The sequence below is a fragment of the Schistocerca serialis genome, chromosome 1 (genome assembly GCF_023864345.2).
Source record: "Schistocerca serialis cubense isolate TAMUIC-IGC-003099 chromosome 1, iqSchSeri2.2, whole genome shotgun sequence".
Taxonomy (NCBI): domain Eukaryota; kingdom Metazoa; phylum Arthropoda; class Insecta; order Orthoptera; family Acrididae; genus Schistocerca; species Schistocerca serialis.
The window spans coordinates 1,042,834,275-1,042,843,554 of NC_064638.1; the positions used below are offsets into that span (position 1 = coordinate 1,042,834,275).

Consider the following 9,280-nt stretch of genomic DNA (forward strand, 5'->3'; position numbering starts at 1 on the left):
TGTGGGCGGAGTGGAAGTCGAGCAGCAGCAAGCTCGTTTCACAACAGCAGACGCGACTTCAGACGCAGTCTGCACCGTGCGCTTCAGCGCACCCCAGTGCTCGGCCGATTACCGTCGTCGTTACAATGGTTGCACTGAGTATCTGAATGTTCTAAATAGCTCTGAGCACTATGGGACTTAACTTCTGAGGTCATCAGTCCCCTATAACTTAGAACTACTTTAATCCAACTAACCTAAGGACATCACACACATCCATGCCCGAGGCATTATTCGAACCTACGACAGTAGCGATCACGCGGTTCCAGAGTGTAGCGCCTAGAACCGCTTGGCCACCTCGGCCGGCTCTGAATGTTCTAGTCAAGACTTCTTGTAAACAGTTTCTCTTCATTATACAGTATGAATAGCTCATCAAAGCAGTGGGCAGTTCTATTAATATAAATTCGTGCTTTTTGCATTAAATGGCAACATTTAGAGTCTCCTATTGAACAGCAACAATTGTATTAAAAATTGCCTGACATAGTTCGTGGGACAATTTGGTGGTTTTTTAGTCTTCTGTTTTATTTATTTTGTTCATGTCAGCAATAGTAGATCACTTGCTCTAAGAAATAAACATGAGATAATAATTACTTTATTGATATCTAGCGCTGATTTAGGTTACTACTGCTTACACTCGACTGCAAATTAAGCAACAAAAAGAAAATGTATCTGGAAAACGTTACCTCCTGGATGAGAATGTCAAAACTTCATGTACGCTGGGAGTAATTTTGCTGTTTTTATTTTGAGCTTAAGGTTTTCAAAACTTTTTTGTTGTTAAAATTTTTCTTTCAAAAATTCAGTCCTCATCACACCACGCATGCTTCAAGAACGTAGGTGACCGGTTTCGGTCATATCACATAACCATCATCAGACCTGTAATTTAATTTACAAAGTAGTAGAAACCTTACTAGATTGACAATAAAATATGACAAAATGCTTATAAGGATAAAATACAAGAAGACTTGTTACACCCATGGCAACCTTCTCAGCTGCTGCGAAGTCAACTGGTGCCAGCAAGTGACGGGCATACGCGTAAATACGAAGATGCTCCGCTACTTCTTCTCCCTCTATCTCACGTCAACCAATCAGTGTAAAACGGGTTCACACAATCGTCAACACGTAAAAAAACAAAGTACAATAATAATATAAAAATAGTTATGTATAAAATATATCTTTACAATCATGGAACTACTGAAATATTGTATAAAATATCAGTTAAAAGCTTTAAATATGACTGTACAGACGATGTATACTCAGTGTGCCCTCTATGGACTAAGGTGGTACTACCACAAAGGTTTCAAAGTCAACGATTGTGGCATCATATCAATATGTGACATGTAACTTAACTGCAAGTATACACCTACGCTAGATTCAGTCTGTCTGTCTTATATTAACATTATTTGCCACTGGAGATATATGTAATACTGGAATGATCAGCTGCAGAGTGGTATGATATTACATACATTTTTTTTAATGTCAGAAAACTGATGTATAAAAAATGGAGTTATATTTCGTAATATTTCTAGCTGGAAGTTTAAGATTGTGATTTAAATATTTATGTACTGTTCTAAAGCATATTTCTGCCATGGATACAATTGGGTCCTATGATTTTCTGAACAAAAGAGTACATACGTGTTCACAGAATTTCGTCAAAGGGATCATAAAAATGTTTTCCACGAAAATCCAACTGTTCATTGAGAAGCACTGACGGTTCATCTCTATGATGGGTATATATCTCAATCTCCTCCAAAATATGTAATAATAAGCCTTTATTAGCGTAATGAAGGACTTGAAACTTCTGTTGTACTATCCCTTCGGCATGCTTATTAAAAGTTGTGTGATGGCCGAAAACTGATTTTCTTCGTGCGGTACCTGATGTATGTTCTTTGTATCGTGTGGTAAAGCTCCGGCCTGATTGGCCAATGTATATTTTTCTACAATCACCACATTGGATCTTGTAAACCCCTGATCTAAGAAATCGATCGTTATCGTTACCTACAGTATGTCTTAACTTATTTTGCTAAGTATTGTTAGTTTCCAAGGCTATTGTTATTTCAAAGTTCTTAAATAAATTACTGATCCTATCTGATAAGCTCCCCATGTACGTCATTTTTGTGTATTTATGAGCTCCTATTAGTGGTGTACTTTGTGATTGTTGCATTTTATTAAACATAATGTCAACTTGACGTGTAGCAAAAGAATTGGTCTTCGCACTCTGTTTTAGGATAGTTGTTTCTTTTTTAATCTCATTTTCTTCAAGAGGTATAAAATGGAAATGTCGTGTGGCTAGGGCCTCCCGTCGGGTAGACCGTTCGCCTGGTGCAGGTCTTTCGATTTGACGCCACTTCGGCGACCTGCGTGTCGATGGGGATGAAATGATGATGATTAGGACAACACAACACCCAGTCCCTGAGCGGAGAAAATTTCCGACCCAGCCGGGAATCGAACCCGAGCCCTTAGGATTGACAGTCTGTCACGCTGACCACTCAGCTACCGGGGCGGACCCTTCAAGAGGTAATTTTAGCATCCGGTGGATCATTGACTTACAAACGCTTTTTTATATTTGTCAGGATGACATGACCTAGCATTAATAATAACATCAGTTTGTTGTTGGTTGGAACAAGAGGGACGCTGGGAGCTAAACGTTGCGTTAGTTAAAATATTAGGTCCACACTATTGTTTGTAATAATGGAAGTAGACAACCAGTGTACAACTAGATGCCCAAGGGCCAAGGTATTCCGACCAACGCTAGCCCAACTGGTGGGCAGAAAATAGCTGCTGCCTTTCGCCATACCGACAACCGTATTTATCGGCTGCTAGTGGACCCAGCATGGCGTGGTGAGTCCCTTCCGAGAGCAGCCAAGAAGGTACGGTCAGTAGTATCTGCTACTTCAGTGTAGTTAGCTGGCCCAAAGAAGCAAGACCATTGGGTTACGTCATAGTGCTGGAGGAAAAATAAACTGATGGTGTGGCATTGTTGACCGCGAGGCCCTTACCGGGCGAGTTCGGTCGCCGTGTGCAAGTCTTATTTCATGTGACGCCACACGGAGTGACTTTGGCGTCGGTGATACTGAGAAAACAACACGCAGTCCACTAGCGGAGGCACCTCCAAGCCGCCCGGGAATCGAACTCATGCCCGCTGAATGGTAAGCAAACACGTTCCCACTCAGCTAAGCTGGCGGACAGTGCTGCAGTGGCAAGCGCCTACACAGCATCCTGGTTCACTAGTTTTCATAAAAGGACGTGATTGGTAGTTATTACAGCATTACCTGTTCAATATTCTATGGTCTGTAGAGGAGATTTAGTAGACAAGATTTTGATAAAGCATCCACATCCAGAAATGCATAATAATCATTTTCGTATCTTCCACTTCATGATAAGGTACTTGAAGATGGAGCTGCACAGGTTATGTATCGAGAAACTTTTCCGGATCGCCTCAGTCTATCACACTTCATTTTCTCCCGACTTCAAAATCAAGAAAATAGTACATTCGCAGGTAGAAGGATTGGCTGTGATGCTCTACAGATGCAGACAAAGGTTTGTGGACCCTGCTTATGAAAACGAGCGTCGCAGATACTGTTTATGCAACGAAAAGGAAGGTCACCAAGTTAGATAGCTTCTGCAGAGCACACACACCACAGTTCTTTGTGTCTACTGCGTCCATGCCGTGACGCGGGAGATTTGAAGGTGACTTTCCTTTTTTAAACTTATTTTATATACCAAAGGTACATTTCCGGACAACAGCTCCTTATCAAAACTATCTACTACATCCCCTCAAAACCTCTAGGAATCTGTAATAGAAAATTTAAAATTTTAGAAAAAAACATCCACCCGGACAGGCCATGGAGGCCCAACGGTACCGACCGGCCGCCGTGTCATCTTCAGACCACAGGCGTCAGGGGATGCGGATGTGGAGGGGCTTGTGGTCAGCACAATGCTCTCCCGGCCGTATGTCAGGTTCCGAGACCGGAGCCGCTACTTCTCAATCGAGTAGCTCCTCAGTTTGCCTCACAAGGGCTGAGTGCACCCCGCGTGCCAACAGCGCTTGGCAGACTGGATGGTCACCCATCCAAGTGCTAGCCCAGCCCGACAGCGCTTAACTTCGGTGATCTGACGGGAACCGGTGTTACCACTGCGGCAAGGCCGTTGGCTTAAAATTTTAGAAAACCTTATGTAATTGGAGAAAAGGAGTGATCGGTATAATGCTAAAAATCAAACGAAAACTGCCTCGATCGTATTTTAAGATTTTTATTTGTTATTAAGCGGTTTGAGCCCTTTCTTCAGACCATCTTCAGGCCTGACGCCACCATTGTGGCTGCTGGTGGCGGCAGACGGAGAAAGATCCGTAGAAGTAAAAACGCTGACGAATAAATTTCTGAAAACACGATCGAGATTGTTATTTATTTGGTTGTCTGTAATAGAAATTGTTAAACATCACGTATAATGCACATGAGAATCATTTCGGTGTTAGTTTTTGCCACACTGAACTATAAATTTTACTAGATGAAACTAGTTATAGCAAGACATAGCTTCATTGAACTCGAGCTTTTAGAGGTGAATAAAAAAAAAAAAAATAAATGTATCGAACTCAGAAAAATCTTCTGTCTTATAAACGGCTAATCCAACTAATAAGTTATGGAGGATAGCTTAACCTCATAAAGGCAGTCACAAAATACGTCTTCGTGTTGTAAATGGTTCCTGCTAACTAATGATCTACAAGGAGTCGCCATGTAAATGGTTCCTACTGTAATGGCAATAAAAATCCTTACACAGTTCAGCTTGTAATTAATTACTATGCTATTATCTACGTCTACATGAATATGCCATTCATACTTAAGTGCCCGGCAGGCGGCTCACCGAACCACACTGTTTCTCTACTGATCCACTCCCTACAGCGACTGGGAGAGACGAAAGCATAACTCATTCCATCCGAGCTCTGATTTGTCTTATTTCATTTCGATGATCATTTACCCCTGTGTAAGTGGCATCAAAAAAAAGTTCACATTCGGGAGAAAGTTGTAAACTGAAATTTTATAAAAAGATTCCACTGCAACGAAGAACGCCGTTGTTTTAATGATTATTTGAATACATGGTGTATTTTCCTTCGAAATAACAGACACCATGCAGACCCCGCAGCTGTGAAACATTATCAGTAAACTGAAGGGGGATCACTGCTATCAGCTGCAACGGGACATTTAGATGAAAAAGCGGCGATGAGCGAAAATGTGTACCGGATCGGAATTCGAATCCGCGATCTCCTGCTTACTAAACAGATGCGGTAACCAGTGCGCCATCCGGGACAGCGTTCTCACAACTGCACGGATTATCTTGATACCCTTTACGACCAATACGCACTCCCACCGAGCGCCACCTATGATTTCTATCCCAATTCATGTATCACATCGGTGGCACTCCATCTCTGTTGCACGATAACACAATACTAGGCGCCCTTCTTTGAACTTTTTCGGTCGTTTCTCAATCCTGACTGGTAAGGTTCCCACACCGCACAGTAATACTCTGACACAGGGCGGGCAGGATTCGTAGCTATAGGCAGTCTGTTCTGTCGATTTGTAACGTCTTCTGCCGATAAAACGCAGTCTTTGGGTTGCCTTACCAACCCCATTCTCCATAACGACTGCCCCCTTCCAGACAACCTCAGTAAGGCCAACCACTTCGCTTCCCACCTTTCTGAAGTCTTCTCCATCCCAGATGATCCCCACTTTGATTATTATCTTTTCCCCACCAACGTGCCGATACGTCGGTATCTTCACTTGCTCCTAGTCTCCAGTACTTGCGTCAGTGGTCCCCCTCCGACATCAACACTCCAATCACAGCACAAGACATTAAACGTACCCTCCAGTCCAAATGCAACACGGCCCCTGGTCACAACTGTGTCACCTAACGCCACCTTATAGAAAGCCCCTTCTCCTTCCTGACTGTCCTTGCCATTCTCTATAACGTCATCCTCTCTACCCGCTTCAATCCTGACCTGTGGAAGACTTCCCACATCCTCTTATTCCTCAAACCCAACAAACCCCCTTCCGTCGCCTCTTCCTATCATCCCATCTGCCTCACCTCCATCTTCAGTAAGGTCTTCAAATCCATCCTCTCCCATTGTATCCATCAGCACCTAAATCAACACCATCTCCTCCCTCTTACCCAGTGTGGCTTCCGACCCTCCTTCTCTGCTGAAGACCAACTCCTAAACCTAGTTCACCTTCTCTCCCTCCAGCTTAACTCCTGTCACTCCGCCATTTGTGTTTCCTTCGACCTCCATAGCGGCTATGACCATGTATGGCATCCCGGTCTCCACTTTTTAACTCCAAACCTACGCCCTGCCTATCAGTTTTGTCCGTCTGGTCGCTTCCTTCCTCTCGCACCGTCCTTCCTATGTCACCCTCCACAACACCAACTATCGTATCTTTTATCTCACTGCTGACGTCCTCCAGGGCTCTGTTCTCTCCCTTCCCCTTTATCTCTTGTATACGACTGATACGCCCAAGCTGCCCCCACCTGTCCACCTTCTCCAGTATGCTGATGACACCACCTTCCTAGCTCTCTACTCTACCCTTCAACGGTCCCAACACGCCCTCCATACCGACCTTGACAAGTTCACCACTTGGTGTAACCAATGGTTCCTTCGTCTCAACCCCTCAAAACCCATGCAATCATCATAGGCCGCACCAACCACTCTTTCCATCTCCATGATTTCTACCTCACCCTTTATTGTTGTCCCATCCAGGTCACCGCCAGCCTGAGGTACCTTGGCCTCACCATCGACTGTCACCTCACCTGGACCCCTCACATCCTGACCATCCAGCAGAAAGCCCATTCCCGCCTCAACCTCCTGAAACTCCTGTCTGACTGGACATGGGGATTGCATCCTTCCACCATCCTCCACACCTACAAATCCCTCATCCATCCTAACCTCTGTAATGTCAGTGTTGCCTGGATCTCTGCACCCACCTGCTTTTACAAGGCCCTCCAAATCCTTGAATGCAATTTGCTCAACCTTGCCTTCTGTATCCACCTTCCTTCACCCACACAGCTCCTGTACGACCTCATCCCCTTCCCCCACCTCCTCCTTTTCCTCCAACATCTTCACGTCCTTTACACTGTCTGCAGGCTTGATCCCCCCCCCCCCACCCCCTGGTTTCCTCCCTGCTCTCCACTCCCCACCTGTTGCTGCATCTCTATCGCTGTATCTCTCCCTCTCTTCAACTCCATACCCTCCATCTCCTTCGTCAGTCAATTTCCAGCGCCTCACCCTCCTGGATGATGGACTTTCCCATGACATATACCCTTCCTTCCAACTGTAATCTGGTCTTGTTTCCCCCCCCCCGCCCCAGGGCCCCCGTTTTTCTCTCCCCTCCTTCTTCCAGAGCAGATTTTCCTCCTTCCCTCCCTGATTCCCTGCACCCCCTCTGCAGCTGTTTTCCTCTCCCGTCCCTTCCCTTCTGAGCCCTTCCTTGTCGCGCCCCCCACCTCATCCCCCTTTCTGTTCCCTCTTCCTCGCCTCCTTTTCCCCTTCTTCCCATTCCACCTGTCCCCCCTCCCCCCGCCTTGCAGTTCCTCTCAGGTCTTTATTCGTCATCAGTGTGCTACGGTAGTGTTGAGTTTCGGTGCCATTATACAGGGTCATGTAGTGGTGTGGGTTTTAATTGTTTGCTCCACCTGTTTATCGTCCATGACAGTTCCTGTTACTCAATCTGTGGACTTTTTTGTTTGTAACATTCTTTTTTAGATTTTTATCTCCGATTTATAGTCACTGCTTTGTATGTCTTCTTTGCTTCTGTTCCGCCTTTATTGTTTCAATATTCCGCCATGTTATCTTCTTTATATTGTTTTAAATGTCTTTCTGTCTATTTATGTCTCTTGGCTGAAGAGCAGCTCTTATGCTGTTGCCAGCCCGCCACTGATGGGTAATGGAAATGACAATAAAGGAAAAAAAAATTGCCTTACCCGCAACTTTAGTTGCTCTTAGTTGATTCTCTAGAGATTTAGTTGATTAAGACCCATTTTTTATGTATTGTGTAAGTGAATACTGACGGATTCCATTCAGTACTCGTGTGATGTGAATGGGCTTGTACTTTACATTATTTAAGATCTCTTGCCACTTTGCGCACCAGACAGATAGTCTAAATCATTTTGTGACTGTTTTTCATCTTCTGATGACTTTACTAGATGGTTAGATAATAGCATTATGTACAAACAATTTAAGAGTCACAGTCTAAGATGCCTACTCAGATTCTCTCCTAAATCATTTATATAGGTTAGGAACAGCAACGGACATATAACACTTCTCTCGATGACCCTCCTTCAGTTATTACGAACTACAGCCATTGTCACAGGAAACCATAGATTCAGTCACACAATTGAGATGGTACTCCATAGGCACACAATTTGATTACATGTCACTTGTGAGGAATGGTATCAAAATCCTTCCGGAAGCCTAGAAACAGGGTATCAGTTTAGGTCTTCTGCCGGCAGTTCTCATTACTTCATGAGATGAAGAGGTATTTGTGATGCACAAAAACGATATTTTTTCAATCCGTGCTATGTGTGAATAGATCGTTGTCTTCGAAGTAATTCGCAGCGTTCGAACACAGCAAAAGTTTCCAAATCCTATTGGAGATCAACGTCAGTGATATGGGTTTGTAATTCAGTAAATTATTCATATTTAAATTCTTAAATATTCTGGGACGCAATATATTATAAAAAAATCCTTGCAGGTTGGAAAATGGAAATTATTTCTGCTTCTGTCATTTCTGCAGTTTTATCGTGAGTCACGATACGAAGCGCATCTAATTTTCAGTGTCTAGGTAAAACAAACTGTTCTGTCAAAAACTGTACTTTCCCGGAAGTACACTATGTGATCGTCCGTCCCCGGTAGCTGAGTGGCCAGCGCGACAGACTGTCAATCCAGAGTGCCCGGTTTCGATTTCCGACTGGATCGGAGATTTTCTCCGCTCATGGACTGGGTGTTGTGTTGTCCTCATCGTCTCATCCCCATCGACGCGCAAATCGCCAAAGTGGCGTCAAATCGTAAGACTTGCACCCGGCGAACGGTCTACCCGACGGAAGGCCCTATTCACATGACATTTACATTTATTTACTAGGTGAACAAAAGTATCTGGACACTTGGCCGAAAATGACTTACAAGTTCGTGACGCCCTCCATCGGTAATGCTGGATTCAATATGGTGTTGACCCAACCTTAGCCTTGATGATAGCTTCCACTCTCG

At 44.1% G+C, this 9,280-nt stretch overlaps 1 pseudogene; it reads right to left on the minus strand.

Annotated features, from left to right (window-relative positions):
• Positions 1-4,069: 4,069 nt before the first annotated feature.
• Positions 4,070-4,187, minus strand: LOC126428795 (5S ribosomal RNA; annotated as a pseudogene).
• Between the last annotated feature and the right edge of the window lie 5,093 nt (positions 4,188-9,280).